This window comes from Nycticebus coucang, chromosome 1, assembly GCF_027406575.1.
Source record: "Nycticebus coucang isolate mNycCou1 chromosome 1, mNycCou1.pri, whole genome shotgun sequence".
Classification (NCBI taxonomy): domain Eukaryota; kingdom Metazoa; phylum Chordata; class Mammalia; order Primates; family Lorisidae; genus Nycticebus; species Nycticebus coucang.
In genome coordinates, this window is record NC_069780.1 from 78,932,144 (window position 1) to 78,956,109 (window position 23,966).

The following is a 23,966-nucleotide window of genomic DNA, read 5'->3' on the forward strand; positions in this document are numbered from 1 at the left end:
CACAAAGTGGGCTTGGTGCCTGTAGCACAATGGTTATGGTGCCAGCCACATACACCCGGCTGGCAGGTTCAAACCCAGCCCGGGCTAGCTAAACAACGACAACTCCAACCAAAAAATAGCAGGACATTGTGGTGGGTGCCTGTAGTCCCAGCTACTTGGGGGCTGAGGCAAGAGAATGGCTTAAGCCCAAGAATTTGAGGTTGGTGTGAGCTGTGACACCATGGCACTCTAGCAAGGGCAACAAAGTGAGACTCTGTCTCAAAAAAAAAAAAAAAAGAAGAAGAAGAATTTGTAACCATGGGGGCTCATTCCTTGTTTAAATAAAAAAAAAAAATTGCACAAAGTGAATTAACCTTTCTAAGCAACACATTTGAGATAGATTTGCCCTTAAGAATATGGCAAAGCTTTTTTTTTAAGGCTAGTCAATTGAAGCAGTGACTATATAGTGAAGCTTTTTAAAGCACACATTTAAATGATTTAAGAAACTTAAGATATGATACTCGAAATTAACAAAAATACTGTGGCGCCAATAATCCACACTGAATTCATCACTGTATCAGATTAAGACTTTTAAACACAGAAGTATCAAACATTTATTATCTTACAATTCAACTAATATTACTCTATCCCACCATAAATACTTCTAGTTTACATACAAAGTAAATGCTTTACTTTCAGAACTTTTCAAAAGCACACCCAAAAGCTTCTTCATAGATACATTTGACAATGATACAAAGCCAGTATATTACTATATGCCAGTTATGGTTATCTGCAAATAAGAAACGAAAGTAATCCCTACTTTTTAACTGCATCTCTTCAGGGATGTGTCCTCATGCCTCAATTCACAGTTTTTGTAACTACGAAGGCAAAAGTATTTGGAACTGTACTTTATACTTTATGCAAAATCATTTTAAGGCAGCCCAAATGAAAGCATCTCATCTAAAACAGCCAGTCAGGGCTTTGCAGGGTAATGCAACTTACACTCTATGTTGGTGGATCTGGCAGTTGTCTATACCAGGGGTCCATAATTACAGCCTATAGCTAAAATCCAACCTACCTCTTATCTGTACATATGAGATTTTATTGGAGCACAATAACACTCATTCACTTCAGTATTGTCTACGGCTGCTTTCACACCACAAGAGCAGAACTGAAAGTTGCAACCGAGACTATATGGACTACAGATCCTAAAATATTTAAGTGGCCCTTTAGTAAAAAAGTTTGCCAACTATTCCTCTACACAATGAGATGTCAAAGGTACCACAAGATTTCTCTAAGAACCATTTCCAAAGGACAAATGAAATGGGCTGCTGCTAACCTAGGTATGGACTTTGGGGTCATCTAGTGCTACACACACACACAAAGGTATGCCTTCAAAGTTCTCTAATCATCCCATATCAATCCAAAAATTGCCAAGGCAAAAAAAGCATGTGAAGTTACTATTCCCCACTACCAGAGAATCTGACCTTTCCCACTGTCTTTACTAGTAAATCATATTAACTAAAAAAGGTTGCCTTTTAAAATGTATCTAAACATGGATTCACTTGCATTAAAATACTGTGGAAAGTGGAGGAAGAGAGAGAAGGCCTCCATATGGTTTATGTTCCCATCCCTTTACCCTGATCCTAGAATTCCTTAGATCTAGCTCCCAGGAATCGCCTCATATCTACCTCCCCATCCACATTATCTCTTCTTCAGAGGGTTCTGCCATTTGAATAATCACTTTGAAGAAGTCAAAGAAGCTACTGGACAAGTGCTAAATTAAGTGTGAATATATCTTCCCTTCCTCACAATCCTTAATCCTTGTTAAAGTCAACACTTAATGGCAACCCACAAAAATGTTCAATTTTAAGAGCCCACTAAAAAAGCATTTTCAGCACTAACAGGCCAACATAGGGATATCCCCTCCATCGTATGGGACACAAAGGCACACACCAACTGCAAGCAAGGGAAGCAGCCTTCTCCGTCAGCTATTTTTAGCAACAGTTTGTCATAGTAAGACCAACTTAGGATAATAATATTGCAGAGCAAACTTTAAAGACATGAATTGGGAAAAAAGTTTGTCCTTTTATTTATAAGTTCCTTAACAATGAAATTCTATATATTCTTCTGAACTTGATCTTCAAGAACTCTATAAAGAATTTATAGCTGTTTGAAAAATACAGAATCATATACCCTAGGACTAAACTGGTGGTCATGTTTAAAGGCTGCTCTTCCCTTTCCAACTTCAATTCTTAGCCACTTTTAAAACATCTAAGTTTAAGGAGTATCTCATTCATTCTCTACTTCTGCTATATCTTCGCTTACTTTAACATAGATTTTTTTCCTTCCAACTAAAAATATGAATTTTTTAGCTCTTCACTCTCCATCAGCACTCTGGGAAACCTAAACATTTTGACAATAATTCCAAACTCTACATTTTCAGCACATTACTTATTAAACTCCTTTGCTATCTTCAAATTGCATCTGTATTCCAAATTTTATCCTGAAAGTCAATGTCCAAAACAAAGTCTACTACCCCGTTTCCAAATTCCTTCTTATAAATCATCACGAGCACCATACTAAAATATTGGAAGCAACTTTTTTCATTCCTTCTATATATTCGCTCCATGACCATGCTGTAAAAACAATGCTTCCCCAGAAAAACAAAATCCTAATCCAACCATAAAACCTTTTGGCCTAAAATGTAATTTCTCTCCAGTCATCTCAAACTATACTCTCAGGAAGATAGGTCTCAAGTTCTTCTTTGTGGTGTAAACATACCTACACAATTACAAACTGAGGCTAACACTACTCCACAATCTCCCTCCATATTCCCTTCAAACTAACTTCCTGTTATCTGTCACTCATATCCTAAAATTCCAAAAATCTTAAATATTCTGCCTCCACTTGCTGTTTTCTTCCTAAAAGAGACCTTCCCTGATTTGGCTCTGATCCTCCAATTGATTCTACACATAAAGTCCAAAGGCAATATTTCTCTAGTAAAAAATACACAGAAACATTCACATCTATAAGGTACTAAACACAGTATCTGGCATATAGTGGTCTTAGTACTGGTCTATTCCTTCTTTCCTATAGTTTCTTGCAATTTGTTTGACTATCTCAGCCAACCATAAGTAAAAGGCTAGGACCCCAAATACTTTGTCATTCCTACCCAAACATGCAATAAAATGTTACCATAATATTTAATCAATCTATAGCAGTAGCAACAAAAGAAAGTCCTAAAGTTAGTAAACAATTTTAATTGAGTACAACATACAAACTATAGTTTGCTGATTTGTCCTCTTCTTCCCAACATACATGACTACATTTCTCTTCATCATCTTTGTGAGAAACAGAATACATGACTTCCTCAAGGTCACAAAATAACAGATCCAGAGACCTTTTTTCTGATTTTAAGTCTAATATTACATCCATCATTCAATATTTTGATGTCAGTATGTTTAAAATGAATAGAATTTAAGGTTCCTTACAAAAACATAACAAGACATCTAAGAAAAACAAAACAATGAGATCAGTTCCAAAAGAGGGTAAAGTGGTCAAAGAAATGGAAGAAATGATTCTAACACAAATAAGAAGAGTTGGGAAAGATGATGGTAGAAAGGAATAATCAAAGTCTATAAAAATCCAGAAAAGATAAACTCAGGCTTGTCCTATTATTTCTCAAAACACCAATCCTGGCTGTGACCTGAAACCTTAAGGACACAGGTAAAAAATGTTTAAATTGTTATGTAGTATGTAGGCTAATAAACTTGCAGCACTCATAACTTTAAAAAAGGAAAAGTAGGCTGGGCACCTGTAGCTCGAGCTGCTAAAGCGCTAGCCACGTACACCAAAGCTGGCCAGTTAGAATCCAGCCCAGGCCTGCCAAACAACAATGACAACTACAATCAAAAAATAGCCAGGCATTGTGGCAGGCACCTGTAGTCCCAGCTACTTGGGAGGCTGAGGCAAGAGAATCACTTAAGCCCAGGAGGTAGAGGTTGCTGTGAGCTGTGATGCCACAGCACTCTACCCAAGGCTACAGCTTGAGGCTCTGTCTCAAAAAAATAAAAAAGTAGAAGAGCAAAACTCTTTTAAGTTTGAAAAAATTTTAAAGAACAAAATCTTAAATGGAGAACTTAGGATAGACAGATAACACCAGGCTTACATTCATTTCCACGAAGTATCACTCAGCAGTGGCTTCTGGAGAAAGAGCAGGCACTCCCAGGCTTGTACAAATGGGCCAAAATTCTCAATATAGTACTGTCTACACCCTCTTACATAAAATTCCACTTTATGTTTAACTTTTAAGGTCTGTATAAATATTTAAAATGTTAATTACCTTCATGGACCCCTACTCTGGCACTCTGAGAAGATATCTAAAATACAAGTCAAAGACTTTATAAACTTCAACTTTAAAATGGAAAGAACTCATTCTTGAAACAAATATCAAAAGTTTCTCCTAAATCAATACAGAAATATAATTCAAAACAAAGTAAAGCCTCAAATCATTCTCTCAAATAAAAAAAGGGCTGTCATTTAAGATGTTACTCAAAAAAAAAAAAAACTGACAAAGGAAAAAGAAGTGACAACTTTTACAAAATGGTTAATAAAGGCTTTTCCCCAAATAAGTTTAATTCTTAAGAACTCAGAATTTCCTGAGTAACTGAAATCTGTTAGTTATAGTGTCCTCCTGACACACAGGCATTGGACCCGGGAACCAAGAAGGTAGAAATTTCCTGTACCAATAGCTACTGAAATGAAAATCTCTCAAGACTGCAAAAAAATATAAAGGAACTGTAACTTCAGTGGTTCATAAGGTTAAGTGGTTCTCACTTAAGAACTATAAGAGTACCTCAGAAACAAAACCACAGCGCTCTATCACACCTGGTGTACCAGGAAAAGATATATTACAGAGATGTCCTTTGTGTGCACATATGGTCTGGCTTCCTCGATTTCCCTTTACCACGTACAAGCCAGAAAGGTGCAAGAACACACTCTGGAGGACGAAAAGGACTCCTCTAAGAAAAACCTATATATTTGCATTACTCGTACAACAAGCTAAAAGGTTACAAAATACAGGGCTACCTAATACCTCCTCGCCTCCTTGAGGAATAAAGGTCTATCCTCTCATCTACGGGCTCCCGAAACTCCTGGAAAACATCAGCGTAACTCCAGGAGGAAGCACCGGCATCCACCCACCTTCCACCCTTCTTTCCCTTTCCCCCGGCCACTCACACTTCAGATAAGAGCCACGGCGCTTAAAATTGGGTTGTTTCCTTTCCTCCTTCGGACTGGGGTGGCAGCTGCGGAAGGCTCCGGCGCGTAACTGAGGAAGAAGCGGTGCTAGCGTTGCTAAATCGGGCGGCCACCCGGGTCTCTTCCGCGCTGCCAAGGGACAGGAGGCGGTGGCCCCGCTTACCTCCTCTTTTCCTCTTCCTGGGTCTTTTCAAGCTGTGGCTTCTGCCGGTCCAGGGCCACTTCTCCCGGGACAGTCACGTTTGGGAGGCTCCGGATTTTGTTTTTATAAAGTTTCCTCTGGGCGGAGGCTGCCGCCGGCCCCCCGTACCCCCCCGGCCCCGCCGCCCTCGGGGCTGGGGCGGGGGAGGGGGCTCTAAGAACTCCCAGAGTCCAGCTGAGGAGCCGGGGGGCCGGCGACTGGCCAAGGGAGAAAACCCCCTGAGGGGGTTGAGGGGAGGGGAAAGGTAAGTAAAGGACGGCAGCGCCCGCCCTGCTCTCCCCGCCGCCCCAGCCGCCACTTCACATTGGGGTCCCCGCCCCCCCGGCCGGGGGGTGGTTGCTGAGCTGGATTGGGGCCCCGGCTCATACAATCCGGGGAGAGATGCTACGGCCCCGGACGGGTGGCCGAGACGGCGACGAGGTGGGGGACCCGGCCGGCTCCGCTCGGCGCCGCCCCCGCTCCCGGCTCCCGCATGTGTCGCTGCGGCTGGGACCCCCCTATCTACACCTTGGGGGTCCCTCGCCCCACGCCCTGGGACGAGGCAGAAGCTGCGGTCCCTCCTCAGCGTTCTCTCACCACGGAGCAGCTACCCAGTCTTTGCCCGCAGTAGCCGCCTCCCTGCCCCCCAGCCGCCGGCTTCAGCTCGGGCTCCGGCTCCGGCGTGTGCAGCCACCGCTCCCGGCCGGGAAGGTGAGGGGGGGAGAAGAGCGCGGCCGCGACTCCGCTGGCCCAGGTTAGGGTGAAGGTCTCGGCGGCACCCAGTGCAGACAGGCTGAGTCTCTCGGATGCTCCTTCGCTCTCACTCTCTCGGCGGCGGTGGCCGTGGCGGTAGCGCCCGAAGCTCAGCTCACTGTCTCCCTCGCTCTGTGCGGGGCTCTCGCCTCACTCCAGAGAGAGGGGCGGGAGGAGAGCAGCGCGTACTGATGACGCAAGTCACCTAGCAACCGCTCTCCTCCCCCCTCCCTTTTTTTTTTTCAGCTCTGAGGCTTCCTCCGCTGGCCTTTTTTCCCTTTCCAATCACCCCGCCCTGGGCGCCTGTGGCGCGCGCACTGATGACGCTCGAAGGGAAGAGGAAGTCGGAGATCGCCGAACGGGTGGGTGCGCCTCGGGCCGCGGGACTCGCAGCAGCCGCTGCCGCCGCCTCTACGGCCGCGTCAGAACTGAAGAGAGGAAGGGGAGGAGCTGAGTCGAGCCTAAGCTGCCGCTTGATCTTACCCCTGACCCGAGGGCGGCGGGGAGCGCTTGCTCTGTAGCGGTTTCCTTCTTGGCAGGTGGGCATTGCTCCTTTGGGATCTGGGAAGAGACCCAGGCCGCGCGTCCAGGCTCCAGTGCGTACCAGCCGAAGGTGAGGCATTTGGCCCCAAAAAGGCTTGCGAAAAGCTGAACTGATCAAGGAGTTGCCCACAACCTGATCTGCACCTGCTCCAGGGGGCGACCGACCCACCCTTCCCGTGCTGTGTTGTGAAACCCAACACTGGATAACGTGTGATCGGGCCGAGCAAATGTGAGATGAATGAATGAATGAATGCCTCTCGCAAGTGGTACTGGCGGAGCTCAGAGGCTATGATGGAAGTGTAATCGCTATATAAACTGCCCTACATGGTATAAATGAGAGTTGTAACCTACTCCCATACCTCCCCCCCCCCACACACACACACACACACACTCACACACAGCCATGAAAAGAAACTGAAGTCACAACCTGAGTCTTTAATGAAAAGGAGACAAAATGCGGGGCAGGGGAAGGGAGCCATCCTCCGGGAGACTGTTAGGGTGGGGGTAGGGGAGGATTGGAAGGGAGCCATCCTTTGGGAGATTGTGGAAGGATGTTTGACTTTTTCTACGGGAGAATTTAGTAGTGCCTCATTTGGGGGGAATCATTCTTACTTACGGTTTGGAGCTTTAGAAAGCTGGTTTTGGTTGTTCATCAGTGTCCTTTACCGTCATCAAGAAATTTTGGTGCAACCGCTCTCCTCCCCGCTCCCTTTTTTTGGAAAGACTTGCTGTGTTTTAAGTCTGACTAAAAGGCTGTTTCCTTTCTGAAATAAATATTATTACTATTATGTAGCTGTTCCTATGGATGTTATCCTGGAAAGTAAATTCAAGTAAAAACGCTAAGTTTAAAAGTGTAGTTCTCTAGGAAAAGAAATTTTAAGATAAAAGAACCAGAATCCTCAGAAATCTGTCTCGAATTTCTTGAATTTGTGAATAGTGGGAGGATGAGATTGAAGCAGCCGCAATGATGAATGGAAGCAGATTCCACAGTTCTGTCTCCAGACCTTGGCACACCCTACCTCCTCTTGAAGCATCAGTAAAGGATATTGCAAGTCTTTTCACATGGAGGAGGGGGAGGTAGGTGCCAAGTGTATTGTAGACACATTTGGGAAACCCAGAGCTTCTGCCACTACTGTCACTACCATATGCAAATAGTAGAAGAAGGAAACTTGTAACTGGTAAATCTGAAGGCTTGTGTTTATTTAAAAGCTACAGAAAAGGTGGTGGGAGAGGCAAAGTAGGATGCTCCAAAAGCAAGGAGAGATTATCCTTCTTAACTTACCCTGGATTTGACTGTCTTTGCATGACCAATCCCTTGCTATATCCTTCCAAGTAAGACTCACAGGGAATCAAACCACCAAGTGGTGATCCCACATGGCTGCAAAATAAATCTTTTTTGTCTGCCCCACCCCATGTTACAGCAGGGGAATGGTGAAAGTTAAAGGAGTAAGCATAGATTTAGGGGATTTTATAAAGCTGAGCACCTCAGATTTTAAGCTTTGTGGGCTTTGAATAACAAGAGTGCAAACATCAGAGCTCTGCAATCCAGCAGAGAACACCTCCAGATAAATATGTACCGCATAGGGTTTTTTAGTAGTCTCGTCTGTTTCCATTGTCAATGGCTCCACCTTAGAATTTTAGTGCTGAGGGACAGAATGACTCTTAGGAGAGCCCTAAGCTACCTGCTTATGAAGTTGCAGCTGCATTAAGCATACTGGCCAAGATCCACCCACTTCACCAGCCAGCTTGATAGCAGGAGGAAACAGCTGGAACTGGCCCCTGGAGAGGAGGAAGTTCATACATTTCCAACTTGGTTTGCATGTCTTTAATTCCTTAAATTTCTGATCAATCTAGAGGAGAAAACAGCTAGTTAATTCAAAATTCCAAAACATCTGAAGTTTAGGTAACAACAGTTCTTTCTCTGGTTCATCAATTTGTTTATGATAAAGATCTGCATACTGTGTTAAAATATAACAAAGGGAGATCTGTATAAGATTCTTGACTCCTACACTTGAAAGTGAGCTCTTATGAGAAACTATTTAATCAGTGTTTTATTATCCCACATCAATGGTTTTTACCATCAAAGACTGCGTGAGCAAAATTATTTGGCAAAATTTCTTTTTCTTTCCATAAATATCATCTACAGTATATCAATTACTTTTAGCATTTTTATTGTTAAATATACTTTAAATGCATAAAGCAATTATATAGTATAATGAGTGATTATAAAGGATGCCACTGTGTAACAAATCAACCAGGTCAAGAAATGGAATATTGCCAACAACCTAGAAGCCCCCACTTCCTGTGACTTTCCTGAACACAACTCTTTCCCTACATCCTAGATGCAATCATATTCTAACTTTTGTGATAGTCATTTCCTTGCCTTTTATTGTTTTATCACAAGTATGTGTCCCTAAACAATATATTGTTTAGTTTTGTCACTTATTTTGAACTTTATGTAAATTAAATGATATAATATGTAACCTGTTCTTGCTGCTTTTGTTCCACATTGTTTTTAAACCATATGTTGTTCAGGTCATTGCTATAGCTATAATTTTCATTGCTACATATTACAGTGTTCCATTGTAGCAATATGTAACAATTTGCTTAGCTATTTTTTTATCAATGGGCTGGTGGGTTGTTTCCATTTTGGGTTACTATATTCTTCATATATGTATCCTATCACATCTACATCACTTTCTTGATGATATATACCTGGAAGTGATTATGTATATCACACATTTGTATAAATAATACCAAAACTGTTTTCTAAAGTGGTACACACACTAGCTATGCGTGAATGCCAATACTGCACGCTCATCAACACTTGGTATTATCAGTCCTTTTTCAGTTTTGCTTGTCTGGGGTGTGTATAGTAGTACCGCTTGTGGTTTAAACTTGCATTCAATACTGATACTGTTGAGGACTTTTCATAGATAAATAGCCATTTGAATTTCTCTTCTGTGATGTGTGCTTCTGTCTTTTTAATGCCTAATCTCTCAGATGCCCAACTTTCCGATATCTTTTTGCAGTCAACATTGAACAGTGTATTTCAGGTAATACCACCCAATAAGTTATATGTGGGCTAGGTTCTTTCTAAAATAAAAATATTTGTAGTTTAACTATCTTTTATGAATTTGATTACAAACTTCTTAAAACTATGATACTTTTAATTCTTTACTTTCCAAAATAATGCCATCTTTCAACTATTAAACTATTGCTGCAATCCTTCAAGGTAGCTTTGGGGTTTGTTGTATTTGAGTTTAGTTTCCCACAGATATGTGAAGGAATTTTTATTCCCCCCAAATCTATTGCTTTGTGTTTTTCTCAAGGCAATTACGTAAGAAATTGTTTTCCCTACAGAAATTTCTCCCCCCCCCCCAGGTTTGTTGATTTTATAAAAGTCACAGTGGCTTTTTTCTTTCTTCCCAAGTTCCTGCTAAAGTAAATGGTGTTTTTTTTAATCTCACTCGTTAAGATCAAGTATATGCTACCTATGTCACTGCCTGGCAGATTTTCCCAATATATTACATTTGGTTATTTTTATTTCCTTATCTCTCAGTTCTTTGTTTAGAATCAATGATATTTAAAAACTGGAAGAAGGTGAGACCCAGAGAGAAACTGACTTATCCAGAGACAAGACAGTAAGTAAATAGGAAGTCCATACTCCACCCTGAGTCTTGAAATACATTCCTGCAATTCTATCATATTGACTCTCAGTCTTCTGGAACAATAAGGTAAATTAATTCTCAAAGTCTATAGAATATTATTCATTTTCACATGGCAAGCCTCTTATTCTACAATTGAATAAGGTTTATTTTAAACCTAACTGCTTTAGGATCAGATTAATATTTAATAGAAATAAATAAAAAAATTAAAGGTTAATATAAGTGTGATTTATATAACGTGAATATAACATGAATTATATTATATAACATGAATATAGTTAATATAAATAGTACTAAGAAGGAATTAAATGGAAGAAACTTGCTTTATAAAAATAAGATTTCTCCACTCTCCCCTTTATCCATTATAGCCAACTCCAACCCATCACTTGGCCCCATTGCTTCAAAGAATCACCATACTTCCTCAATACTGAGGAAGAGAATATCAAAAAAGAAAACAGATATTAGTTAGTAGTGCAGATATTATAGGAAATACCCTTAGATTTGGTGATCACCTCCCTAATAATTTCATAGTGCTGTTAAAAATGTTGGAGAATATCAAAATTTAATGATATTTTTAAATACAAGAATGAATCAACTTAGAAAACGTATAGACAGATGAAATTACCTGTTAACCTTTCTCATCATCTAAATTTGCAAAAAGGTTGACTCTGAAAATGAATGATAGGTCACTACTTTTTAAATAGAAAATAACTTTGAGTCACTTGTAACTTTTGATAATTTAACCTTAAAGCTTTAGAGCAGCAGTTCTCAACCTGTGGGTCGCGACCCCTTTGGGGGTCCAACGACCCTTTTCCCTTTCACAGGGGTCGCCTAAGACCATCTTTCCAATGGTCTTAGGAACCAAGATACCACTCCTCATATGTGGGGGTCACCACAACATGAGGAACTGTATTAAAGGGTCGTGGCATTAGGAAGATTGAGAACCACTGCTTTAGAGGAATCTTTCAGGAAACAAGCCACTTGGTCTTGTCATAAATTGTCATGAAATCTTTTTATCTAATAAAATATAGCTATTCTTTTATTAAAAGAAGGAATGAAACAGGCCTAAAGAAAATTATAAAAATATTGAGGCAGGTTTAAATGTAACTGACCTTTGTACACTAAAGGCTTTAAAATGGTCTAGCTTGCCCACTGAATGGAAATGGTGTGGGGGTGTTTGGCTCACCTTTTGAGTGTGGGGCATAACCACAAAAGGGACTCTGACCTAACAAAATCAAATATTTTGACCTGGTTGTTTATACACTCACATTAACCTGAAATTCAAAAAAATTTTTCAAAAATGTTATAGCCTGAAATTCAAATGTAAATTATTGAATTAACAATAGGGAGTTGCCAAACATACCAGATATATAAATATTACTAGTATATTTTTTGTTTTAACTTCCAAAAGGCATAAAAAACAAAAACAGGGTTAGACTATGATAAGCATAGAATTTTCACAGTTACTTCCTGTTCAATTAATTTTTTTATTATCACCTATTTCCTAGCACTTGGCTAAGTGCTAGACATGTAGTAAGAAAGAAAAAACAAAAATATCTGTGCCTAGCTTCATGGGGCTTACAGTCTAGTGCTTGGTATGTGCCAGGCCTGATACATGACCTCAGCCACTATGGTCTAAAATCGTTGATGCTACATTATCTGAGGATATATTTCACAAATAAATGGGTGACAGCTTTTTTTCTCTTAATAGCCAATTAACATTCTAGAAACCTTCAATTTCGTTTATTTTTCAGGTTTTCACTGTAATTTTTTTAAATACAGTAATGTTGCAAGAACAATGTAATGCATATTCATATACCTTCCACCTAAGTTCAGTCATTGTTAACATTTTGCTGAACAGTATTTTCTTTATGTGCTTTTTCTGAGCCATTCGAAACTAAGTTACAGACATTGGATGCTTCATTCAGTATTTCAGCAGGTATCTCCTACAAAAAAGGATATTACTAATCCTAAACTTGAATCACAACTAAGAAGCATAACAAAAATCTATAATATCTAAATTCAGTACATATTTTTATCTTCCTAGTTGTACCGACAATATTTTTGACCATTGTGCCTCTTACCCCTGCAACCTGAATCCAGTCAAGTTTCACACATTGCATTATTCCACCATATTCAGTGCAAATATTTCTAGAGAAACTATTGATAAAAACTGGACTCTCCAGTAATATTTAGAAGTAATTGCTTCATATCATTTCTATTTTTAAAAAACATTATATTTTATGTCTACTAAGAGCATGATATATTTCTAGTGAAGGATGCTATACTTTCAGTAGCATTTTTACTCACCTTTGACATCACGTAATGGAGCTATAGTAATTGCGAGAGTCACTGGGATACCGAACATTCCCCCGTTTTGTGAAGATAACCTGTATATATTCTTAGACGCTGATTTCTGCCACCTTTGCCCCAGAATGCCTTCTCTGGAAGACCCTTGTCTTTTTCCTAGCCAAACCCATTAACTAGCTCTGCCCTCTCTCCTACGATTTGTTCTAACTTTCTAGGAATCTTATCAAGAAGACCCAACTTCACAGTTTTTCTCTTACTCCCTACCCACCTTTCAGGCTACCAGAACCTCTACTTAGCTCTACCAGATTTGTACCTGATTTCCTTTACTAAAATCTTTTTGCTAGGAGTTTTGCCACCAAAACCCGCCACCACAACTTTCCACCACTACTGTGTACTTGACTGATTCCAAAGGAAGGAGAGGATATAACATTTGTTAGCCTAGAATGTGTAGCTATTTAATCTTAAAAAAAAAACCCTGTCTGCACAGTAGGTACAAAATGCCTATATTCCTTTTTCTCTTCCTGGCCACTTAGAAAAGACTGCATTTCTCATCCTCCTCTGCAGTTAAGCTGGGGCCATGTGCTTAGTCTGGCCAGTAAAATGTGGACAGAGTAGTAAGTATCACTTTCAAGGCTTGATTTCTGAAGTCTCCTGTGAAATAATTTATTTCTTCCCTGCCTACAATGCTGCAAGCAAAGGATGTTAAGATGTTGAATCACATGATAAAAGGAATCCCAATTCCATATTTGCTGTTTGGAAGAGTACCACCTGATCGGAGACAGTGATATGAGCAAAATACAAAGTTGTAATGTGCTAAGGTGCTGAGTTTAAAACGAAGTTTACATTTAGAAACATTATTATAAAGAATAGCAAGTAATTATGTTAGTATTCCAGTGGGGTTGGGTTCTATAGGCTTATAGACCTTGTGTGAGAATCTACCCACTTTGATTATTCTATTTTGGGTTTTTTTTTTGGGGTGGGGGGTTAAGCCAGAGTCTGACTGTGTCGCCCTTGGTAGAGTGCCGTGGCATCACAGCTCACAGCAATTTCAAGCTCTTGAGCTTAAGCGATTCTCTTGCCTCAGCCTCCCAGGTAGCTGGGACTACAGGTGCCTGCCACAACGCCTGGCTTTTTTTTTTTTTTTTTTTTTTGTCGTTGTTTAGTAGGCCCTCGCTGGGTTTGAACCCACCAACCCCGGTGCATGTGGCTGGTGCCCTAACCACTGAACTATGGGTGCCGAGCCTGGTTATACTATCTTTATACAAACACAAGTTCTGGGTTCCAATCCAAACAATATAAGAATTTGTTAATTAGTAAGATGTAAGCACTCCATTTTGTACAAATAATCAACACATTGAATCCCACAAAGGCATAAATGTATTCATGATCTATGTATATATGACTTAATAAAAAAAAAAAGAAAAGAAAAAGGGCGGCACCTGTGGCTCAAGGCGTAGGGCACTGGCCCCATAAACCTGAAGTGGTGGGTTCAAACCTGGCCCTGGCCAAAAACTGCCCAAAAAAAAAAAAAGAATGTCAAGAGCCTTTAAGGGCGGCACCTATGGCTAAGTGGTTAGGGCGCTAGCCCCATATTCTAAAGGTGGTGGGTTCAAACCCGGCCCTGGCCAAACTGCAACAAAAAATAGCCGAGCGTTGTGGCGGGCGCCTGTAGTCCCAGCTACTCCGGAGGCTGAGGCAAGAGAATCACCTAAGCCCAAGAGCTGGAGGTTGCTGTGAGCTGTGACACCACTACACTCTACCTGGGGGTGACAAAGTGAGACTCTCTGTCTCTAAAAAATAAAAAAAGAAAAAGAAATTAGATGTAAGATTTAAAAAAAAAAAAATTGTTTTAGAGGAAAAACCAAGAAGCGCCTTAGAGGCCGACTCTCCTGTGAAAGCCAGATATGAGAACATCAACAACTCTCCAAGTGTTTAAGGCACCTTTTCAACAAATAGGCTTCCATTTCAAGGACTGGAGAAATTTTCGGCTTCTCTAGTCTTTCATTCTAGGGTTGGCATTTCTTTTAATAGCCAAATAAAATATTATAACCTAACATTTTATGTGAAGGTATTCATATGAAAATTTCAGATCCAGACCCAAGCTGACACTACTATACTTTCATTAACATAAGACTGTTCTATGTAGCAAATTTTTAGGGCTATCAAACCCACTTATAGGCCAGGTGCAACGGCTCAATGCCTTATATATTGAGCACTTTGGGAGCCTGAGCCAAGAAAATCAATTGAAGCCAGGAGTTAGAGACCAGCCTGAGCAACATAGCAAGGCCCCATCTCTACAAAAATAAGAATAAAAAAATTAGCAGGGCATGGTGGCATGCACCTGTAGTCCTAACTACTCAGGAGGCTGAGACAGGAGGATCACTTCAGACCAAGAGTTTGAAGTTGTGGTATGCTATGATCATACCATTGCACTCTGTTATCTAGCCAGGGTGAACAGAACAGACCCTGTCTCTAAAAAAAAAAAAAAAAAGACAAAAAACAACTTCAAAGTTCATGTCCAATATAATTTTCCTAAAACTGTTGGCCACTTGCCACCTTAGGGAATTTCTCACTGATTATGTCTCTTGTTGGGTGTCTTCTGATTACCCTGTAATTGCTATGATGTAGAGCTAACCTCCGCGTTCTTGTCACATCTCTTGAGAGAAGTCTTCTTACACAAGGTCCTTTTGCTTTATTAAGCAAGTAGTTCAACTTGCGAGTCTCCACCTTTCACCAGAAATACCATCAAACTTGTTAATAGTGTTTACAGATTCAAATAAGAGAAAACACAACTGACGTAAAAATGTAGGGTTAACAGTTTCTCTTCAAAAAAAATCAGCTAGTGGGGAGTTTAAGTTTGGTGCAGCAGTTGTGTAAATGCCATCAAGAACCCAGGCTATTCTCTTCCTTTGCCATCCTTATTGTTATCCATGTCGTATGTTAAGTTATCATCAAGCTTGTTGCCTAATGAGTCACAAATAGGCGCTGATCCTCAGGAGTCACATCCACACTGATTCTTTTCCCAGTATTTCCAGCACACTTCAGTTTAGGTCTCATTAATAGAGTGGTGTCTTGAGGCCATGCCCAACTCTAAATAAGGCTGAGAAGGGTAGGCATTGTTGCCCAAAGTGAGTTTAAGTTCTGTTAATAAGAAAAGCAGGGCTGGGCGCAGTGGCTCACGCCTATAATCCTAGCAGTCTGGCCAAGGTGGGTGGATTGCCTCAGCAAGAGCGAGACCCCCATCTCTAAAAATAGCTGGGTGTTTTGGCAGGCACCTATAGTCCCAGCTACTCAGGAGGCTAAGACAAGAAACTCACTTGAGCCCAAGAGTTTGAGGTTGCTGTGAGCTATGATGTCAAGGCACTCTACCCAGCGCGACAAAAAGTGAGCTCTCTCTCAAAAAAAAGGAAAGCAGGAAGAATAGATATTGGATAGAAAATTACCAGTGTTGAACACACACTTAAATATGTTTTTCTTTTTTATCCCCAACAATTAGTGTCAAGATCAGAATAAATGTATTTCTCTTAAACAAAAGGACCATCTACTCCAGGGATAAAATGCCACTATCTAAACCCTAGAAATAGCTACCATTGGTTTTTGTTTTAAATGAAAATTTTCCCCCAGTGTTTCACATAAAATATTAGTAATATGTTGAATCCCATTTTTTCCTTATAGTTTAAAAATTCTACCAATTTAATTTCAGGGGGATTTTTTATTTTTATCTTTTTTTTTTGAGACTCAGAGTCTCACTATGTCGTCCTCAGTAGACATAGAGCGTCGCAGCTCACAGCAACCTCAAACTCGGGCTTAAGCCATTCTTTTGCCTCAGCCTCCCAGTAGCTGGGACTATAGGTGCCTGCCACAATGCCCGGCTATTTTTTTTGTTATTGTTGTCATTGTTGTTTAGCAAGTTGGAACCCACCAGCCCTGGTGCATGTGGCCAGTGCCCTAACCACTGAGTTACCAGTGCCGAGCCAGGAGGATTCTTTTAATAAATGAATTTGTCATCTCCAGCTGGTTGGCTTTCAGTGTACATCATCATTGCAAAGCACATTATATTAATAGTATTTTAAGCTGTTTTTTTAGACCTAAGTATAAGAATGATTATTAATTTCCTTTTAAAACCAGATATAAACATTATTTTTACTCATTTCAAACAATCTGAAACTTACAGATTTGCAAGTACCATACAGATAAGTTTTTTATCTTGAACCATTCAGGATTCAGTTGCCAACTTAATGCCCCATCACTATGTAATACTTAGGGGATATATGCAGAACTTTCTCCTATGTGAGCACAATTCCACCATTAAAGTTGGGAAATTAACACTGATGATTAGTACTATCTAATACTGAGACCCCATTAAGTTTCATCGGCTGTCCCAGTAGTATCTCTTACAGCAAAAACAAAGGATACACTTCAGAATATGTGTTGCATTTAATTGTCACATTGCTTTAGTGTTCTTTAGTCTGAAACTTCCTCAGTCTTCTTTGACTTTCATGACCTCAGCTAGTCATGAAAGATTTTGAAGATTACAGCTTTTGAAGATTACAGCTAGTTATTCTGTGAAACGTCCCTCCATTTCAGCATGGGCATGTTGTCTTTAGCAGGAACATCACCAAAGTGATATGTGTTCTTACTAGGTCTTTTCAGGCACTCAGTTTCAGTTCATCCTATTACTGGTGATACTCACTTTCATCACTCAATTAAAATGGTATCTGCCAGGCTTCTCCACAATTAACTACAAAGCAAAGTTACTATTTTTTCGGCTTTAAATTAATAAGTATTTTGTGAGGACATACTTTAGAACTAGTTAATATCCTATTCCTCATCACACTTTCATTGAAATCTTCTATCTTTATCAGTATGTGCTCATGGAGTTCAATGAGTTATAACCTGTTACTATTACTGTTTATTTTGATACTTAAATTGTCCCATATTTGGCTACTGTGAGCCCCTTTAAATTGGTTTCTTTGTGATTTTGTTCCAGTCTTCAAGTATTTACTTTCTTTCTTGCACAACAAAATATTCCAGGCTCATCTTGTACTTTCCTTGCTCCATTATTGGAATCAGTCATTTTTCTAAGGAGTAGAGTTGCCAAATAAAATACAGGATAATCAGTTGAATTTGACTTTCAGATAAATAATGAATAAATATTTGGTGTAGGTATATCCCACACAATAATAATTTTATTCACTAAATATTTGCTATATTTTTATTTGCTAAACATGGCACCCTAGTTCCTTGAAGTGGTGAATGGTAGTGAGATGCCACAATCCAAGTAGGTCTGCTGGTTGCAGTTTGGGCTCACAGCTGTCACCCCATGTCAGCGGACAGGGCTAGGGAAACATATGCACATAGCAACATTGATATTGAGGTTACAGAGATACATTGCAAGTCATGAGTTCACACCAGTAACTTCTAATTCCAGTCCAACACTTCCAGGTCTATGCTTGCTTTCTCCCTTTGCACATATATGACACCCTTCTCCCAGGATGAGTGACCTGGCTCCCATTATCTTTAATATATATATTTATTGGGTCAGTTCTTTGGCATTGCTGCCACTGCCCCTCCCCATGCCACCACCCTCTTCACCCTGCTTATGCTCTGACTTCTATGCCAACCTATCCCCATATGTAGACCCCCCCTTTACCTGACTTGTGTTCTGACAGCTCCCCTGGCCACCCCCACAGGGTGGTGAATGCCCTCTTCACCTTGCTAGGGATCTGGCATCCCAGGTCAGACCACCCTTCCGCATGGATCCTCTCTCTCCCTGCTCAAGATCTATCCTCTATACAGAAGCCCTTCCCATCCTGCTCCTTCCCTCCTGGAATATCCCTCCATTCCAGTATGTCATGTTTAGCAGGAACATCACCAAAATGAGACCATGAACCCCCTCCCCACTTTGCACTGAACACAAAAGTCATACACAAGTGACACTCAAGTATTAACAGCGCTTTTATTATTGGTAAGAATGCACACTGAAATTTTCAGGGTAAAAGAGGCTTCAACAGAGGCAACTGGAAAAATAGTTACCCAGAGATATTTTTATTCATTTGCATTGAGCTGATACTAACCATTACTTATTAACAACAAAAATTCCAAGAAAAGTCAAAATTAGAAATGTAGACTCCTGGCTAAAAGCCCGCGTTTGTCTCCACTTCCTCCCAAAACCCCCTAAGATAACAGCAAAGGAATTAGAAAGGTACAAAAAGTACAAACAGAAAAGGAGAGGCAATGGCAGTGGAAAAGAGATGTTAGGAAATTCTAGATATAACTCACTTAGAGAAAAATAAGCTAAACTCCAAGTTCCTGAAGCAGAATGTTAAAACGAATTAACCAGCCAAACAACCCCTGATGAGAGTCACTAGTTGACTGTGAAAGTGGAGGGTAAGCAGGCTTTCTCTTAAATATGACTGGACATATACAGAATCTTCTATTAGAAAAAAAAATACATATGAATGTATAGCCAAGGATCACCAAAGATTTGAGCACAGTCCAATGTAAAAGTTAAAAAAAAATCAACCTGGAGTAAACTAAGACAATACGGAAGAAGAAAAGTATGAAATATTGTGATAAAAATGTATCAAAATAGAGAGGTATAGTGTGGGGGGTATATGTGTGTTTTAAGAACCTGAAAGACTCATCCTTAACAGCAGGAAACTAATAAGTGTCTTGATTTGAAAATTATGACACATGTACATATAAGCATGTTATTTTATTTGCTGCAAATACTAAGGGGAAAAACACCTAAAAGAATTGAAAGTGGTTGCCTCTAAGGAAGTTGTATTAGATGACAGGAAAGACAGATGACTCGTGTTTTCTTTTACAAGCACCTGTATGGTAAAAAATAATCATTTAATTTAATCATCCTTAATATAGCACAATTTGAAAAGAAACAGACTATAGTGGAAAGAACCAAAATTTGGCTTCTAGATTCAAGTACCAATTCTGCTCATTTACTACTTGTGCATTCAGTATGAGTTGTTTTGTTTTGTTTGTTTGCTTGTTTTGTTTTGTTTTTTTGAGACTCTGTCACCCTCGGTAGAATATTGTGGTGTCATAGCTCATAGCAGCCTCAAACTCTTGGTCTCAAGGATCCTCTTGCCTCAGCTTCCTGAGTAGCTAGGACTATAGGCACCCACCACAATGCCCAGCTATTTCTTTTAGAGATGGGGTCTTGCTCTTACTCAGGCTGGTCTCAAATTCCTGAGCTCAAGCAATTCACCCACCTTAGCCTCCCAGAGTGCTCGGATTACAGGCATGAGCCACCATGCCTGGCCACCAAAACCATTTTACTAGTGAGAGACCTATACGAAGAACATCCCTCAGTAACGTCCCTAAGGTTGTACAGCCAATAAATGACTTAAATTTGAATCTACTTGTGTTCCTTTCACTGCTGTCTACTATCAGTCACAAGCAGTGAGGATTTATGATTAGGATCTGTTTCTTTAAATTATTTTTGATGCATATCAAGCCCATTCAAAAAACGGTAAGTCATGTTGTGTATAAAGAATAACAATAAAATGAATGCCTGTGTACTCACCACCTGGCTTGAGAAAGAGAATATTGCCGATACCTTAGAAGTCCCTTCCTGTATTTCTTTCTATCCTTATTCTCTTCCTTCTTCCCTGAAGCAACCATTATTCTAATTTTATGCTTATCCACCTATCATACACATATGCATACACACACATTTTCATTTTACATATTTTTAAAATCTAAATGATTCATGTGTTCTTCTAGGACTCAATTTTCCCCTCTCAACATTAGGTTCCTAAGATTTATTCAAGTTGGGAGATGTGACCATAATTGACTCCAACTTGCTTCTGATGGTCTAGTGCCACCTGGCCTCTAGAATCCTGTTATTCCCATTGACTCTGGGGCATCGTTTACCAAAAATCTTGATCTATAGGACAAGCAATTCTGAGCTCAAAACATACTAGCACATTCCTTGTCACTTTAGTAAAGGAAGTGTCCTCTGCACCCTCCCAGAGAATACTGTTAGTAAGTTCATTCTTACTTCTAATCTCTGAACTTTTTGACTCCTTCTTCATCTTTCTTCTAAGAAGTTCCAGCATCTCCATCTCATTGTTATTTTTAAGTTTCAAGGAGTCATTCCTGCAATGTAGTAGGTACAGTTCTAGGCATTCTACCATGATATTAAGTCCTAAGTCACTGGATGATACAGATAAATTAACACAGAGTTTATTGTGTTAATAAACTCTCCCTCATTCAGCCTTACATTCTTCCCTCCCTGATCCAACACCTTCAAGATTCATTTCCAGGTGACATATTTGCTATGTTTTAGTGAATAATCCCTTTCTTCATGTAATAGTGTTTACTTGGTTGACTCAAAATAAAGCTTATAATTTATATAGAAGCAATGAAGAAAGGCACAGAAAGATCTTACAGGCAAGCATAATCTTGCGAGGCATCTGCCCTTGCAAGGTGTGGCCTTTACACAATCTCTAGGCACCGGGAGTCCTATTTCTCTTAGCAAGGGGAAAGGCTCTGACATACTCTGGCTTAAAGTATTGAGAGGCTTCAGGGGTTTAAGGTCCTCAAGCCCATTCTCCCTAATGTCCATATCAGAGATCTCAGGGCCCCTTGCTTTCCTTTTCAGCTCCTTGACTTTAGCATAAGAAACCTGTTGGGCTCTAAATTCAACCTTCTCTTTAGCTCTGTTAGACTTGTGATCAAATTTAGGGTCTTACTCTTTAGCTCATTCTAACTGCGGTCTACAGGAGATGGACTTCTTTAAATGATGCCGTGGAATTGCTCTGGCTTTCCACCCCTCCTCTAAGTTAATGGTTACCTAAGCTGAGCCTGTTGTTTCCTTCCTCCGTGGCTTCTCTAGTAATTAACAACAACCAACCAGCTCCCAAATTCTCATTATTACCGTTGCTCCCCTTACCTTTCAGTTCAAGAGCTACCCTATCAGCCAGTGCATTTTCTCCTGCCTACACTCTATCCCAATTCATCTTAGTAATAGTGATGTTACAGCATGTCAGAGATTATCACTGCCCCACACGTACCCACAGTAAGGGGGTCTGTTATTATCTGGTCTTTGCTGACCTGGTTTTTGTTGGCTGGTAGGTAATCCAATTCTGGAATCTTATTTGAGGGTTTACTTCCTTGGACCACTTCTAGGACCTTCTGACTTAGTCTGAGTTACACCAAAACTAAGGATTTGAGTGTAATTGGTATGTTTGAAATATAAAGTGTGATACCAAGAAGAACTGGTAGAGTAGTCCCAGAGAAGTGAGGCAGCAAAGGGAAGGAACCAATACAATAAGCATCTTACCACTGAGAACAGCTGGTACTCAATCCTGCAGAAACCTCTGGGAGACATGGATACACGTCCAAATTTTCCCCCTCAAGGGGGCAGGGAAGCTGGGTGTTTGCTTGTCCTTCAGTTCCCACTTATCCTTGGCTAAGGACTGTTTTCCCAGCCTGGGCCCGCCCTACAGATAGAGAAGCCCTTGGGCTACAGGCACAAAAGTCACAGGTGCTTCCAGTAGCACTGGCTTATACTGGATCATGCCAGAGTGGCTGGGGGGTATGGGGCAGCAACGGCTGTCAGCTCTACAAGATCCATGATTTCCTATCTAAAATAGCTCTCACCCTCTCCATCATCACCCTTTTCTCCTCAGCGGCTTTCTTTTCATTCACATTGACTTTCCTACCTGACATTCTTTTTTCTTTTTGGCCGGGGCTGGGTTTGAACCCACCACCTCCAGTGTATGGGGCCAGTACCCTACTCCTTTGAGCCACAGGTGCCGCCTCTACCTGACATTCTATTTTATTTATATTTACTTACTTATTGTCTGCCCACCCCCGCTAGAATATAGGCCAGAAACTTCATCTGATTTATTTACCACCCATACCTAGAACAGAGCCTAAAGCACAGCATAGACACAATAGAAATTTTTGAATGAATGAGTGAAGGATAAGCAGTGTTATTTGCAATATCATTTGAAAACAGCCTTTGTGGTTAGGAAGTTAGGGTTTAGGAAGAGAGGTTCATTGAGCAAAGCCAACAAAGATGGATGTGAATTTGTCAAGGGAATCAAACATGGAAAAGTTGTTATATCCAAAAATGTTTCAGTCCTTATTGACTAAGTCACAGAGAAGAAATAATAGAATACAAAAAAGTAATGCTTAAAAAAGAAAAGTCGAGGCTCAACACCTACAGCTCAGTGGCTAGCGCACTAGCCACATACACTAGATCTGGTGGGTTCAAATTCAGCCCAAGCCTGCCAAACAACAGTGACAACTGCAATCAAAAAATAGCCAGGTGTTGTGGCGGGCACCTGTAGTCCCAGCTACTTGGGAGGCAGAAGCAAGAGAATCGCGTAAGCCCAAGACCTTGAGGCTGCTATGACCTTTGATGCCCACAAGACTCTACCCAGGGCAAAATAGTGAGACTTTGGACCTTTTTTTTTTTTTTTTTTTTTTTTGAGCCCAATGAAATAATCCATTTAGGCAAGGATTATCAGTGGACATTAGAACTGTTAGGAGAAGATTAACACCAAACAAGATATTCAGTTGTGGCTGATGTATAGTATACAGATTACTTGCTAATTGCAAAGGAAAAAATATAGCTTCATAGAGAGGAGATCTGGCAATTACTACCTTAACCATATGATCAAATTTACTATCACCTAGTGGACAGTTTCTTTACCTCCTCAATTGGTTCTATATGCAGTGCATACCATGACCTAATAAGTACTATATTTTTGCTAAAAATAAATCAAGCCTTTAGACCTAACTTCCAAAGCATAAAGATATAAATTAAACATTATCACAAGGAAAACAATTAGACAAATTATTTTTATCTGGCTTTTTTCACTTAGCATAATTATTTTGAATTGAGTTTGTTTCTTCCTATCTCAACAATTTTTTATTTTTCATTGCTGAGTTCTACTGTGTGTGTATCCCACAATTTGTTTATCTATTCACCTGTTCATGGATATTTTTGTTACTGGTTTGGAGCTATTATAAATAAAGCTACTAGAAACATTTGTGGAAAAGTTTTTGTTTGGACTTTGACCTTCATCTCTCATAGGTAAAGAAGCATTGAATGGCTGGGTAGGTGTTCATACACATCTGGTAAGTATATGTTTAACTTTGTAAGAAATGGTTTGACTGTTTTTCAAAATATCATTTTACATTCTCACCCATTAGCAGTGCGTGAGAATTCCAGTTACTCCATATTCTCACCAATGCCTAGTATGGTCAGTCTTTTTAATCCTATCTATTCTACC

The 23,966-nt window shown here is 40.1% G+C and overlaps 1 protein-coding gene and 1 pseudogene across 3 annotated transcripts in view; one reads left to right on the forward strand and one right to left on the reverse strand.

The window, feature by feature from the left end:
* Positions 1 to 5,520, reverse strand: part of FBXW7 (F-box and WD repeat domain containing 7) — a 249,075-nt gene extending 243,555 nt beyond the window's left edge. For 2 of the 3 annotated variants that reach the window (XM_053582913.1, XM_053582904.1), the window contains exon 1: positions 5,405 to 5,520. The gene's annotated coding sequence lies outside the window, so the exon portion shown is untranslated. Of the gene's footprint in view, positions 1 to 5,220; positions 5,312 to 5,404 lie in introns of all 3 variants that reach the window. The other variant, XM_053582895.1, reaches the window with a different exon arrangement.
* On the forward strand, positions 5,248 to 7,619 carry LOC128590483 (uncharacterized; annotated as a pseudogene).
* Positions 7,620 to 23,966: the final 16,347 nt, after the last annotated feature.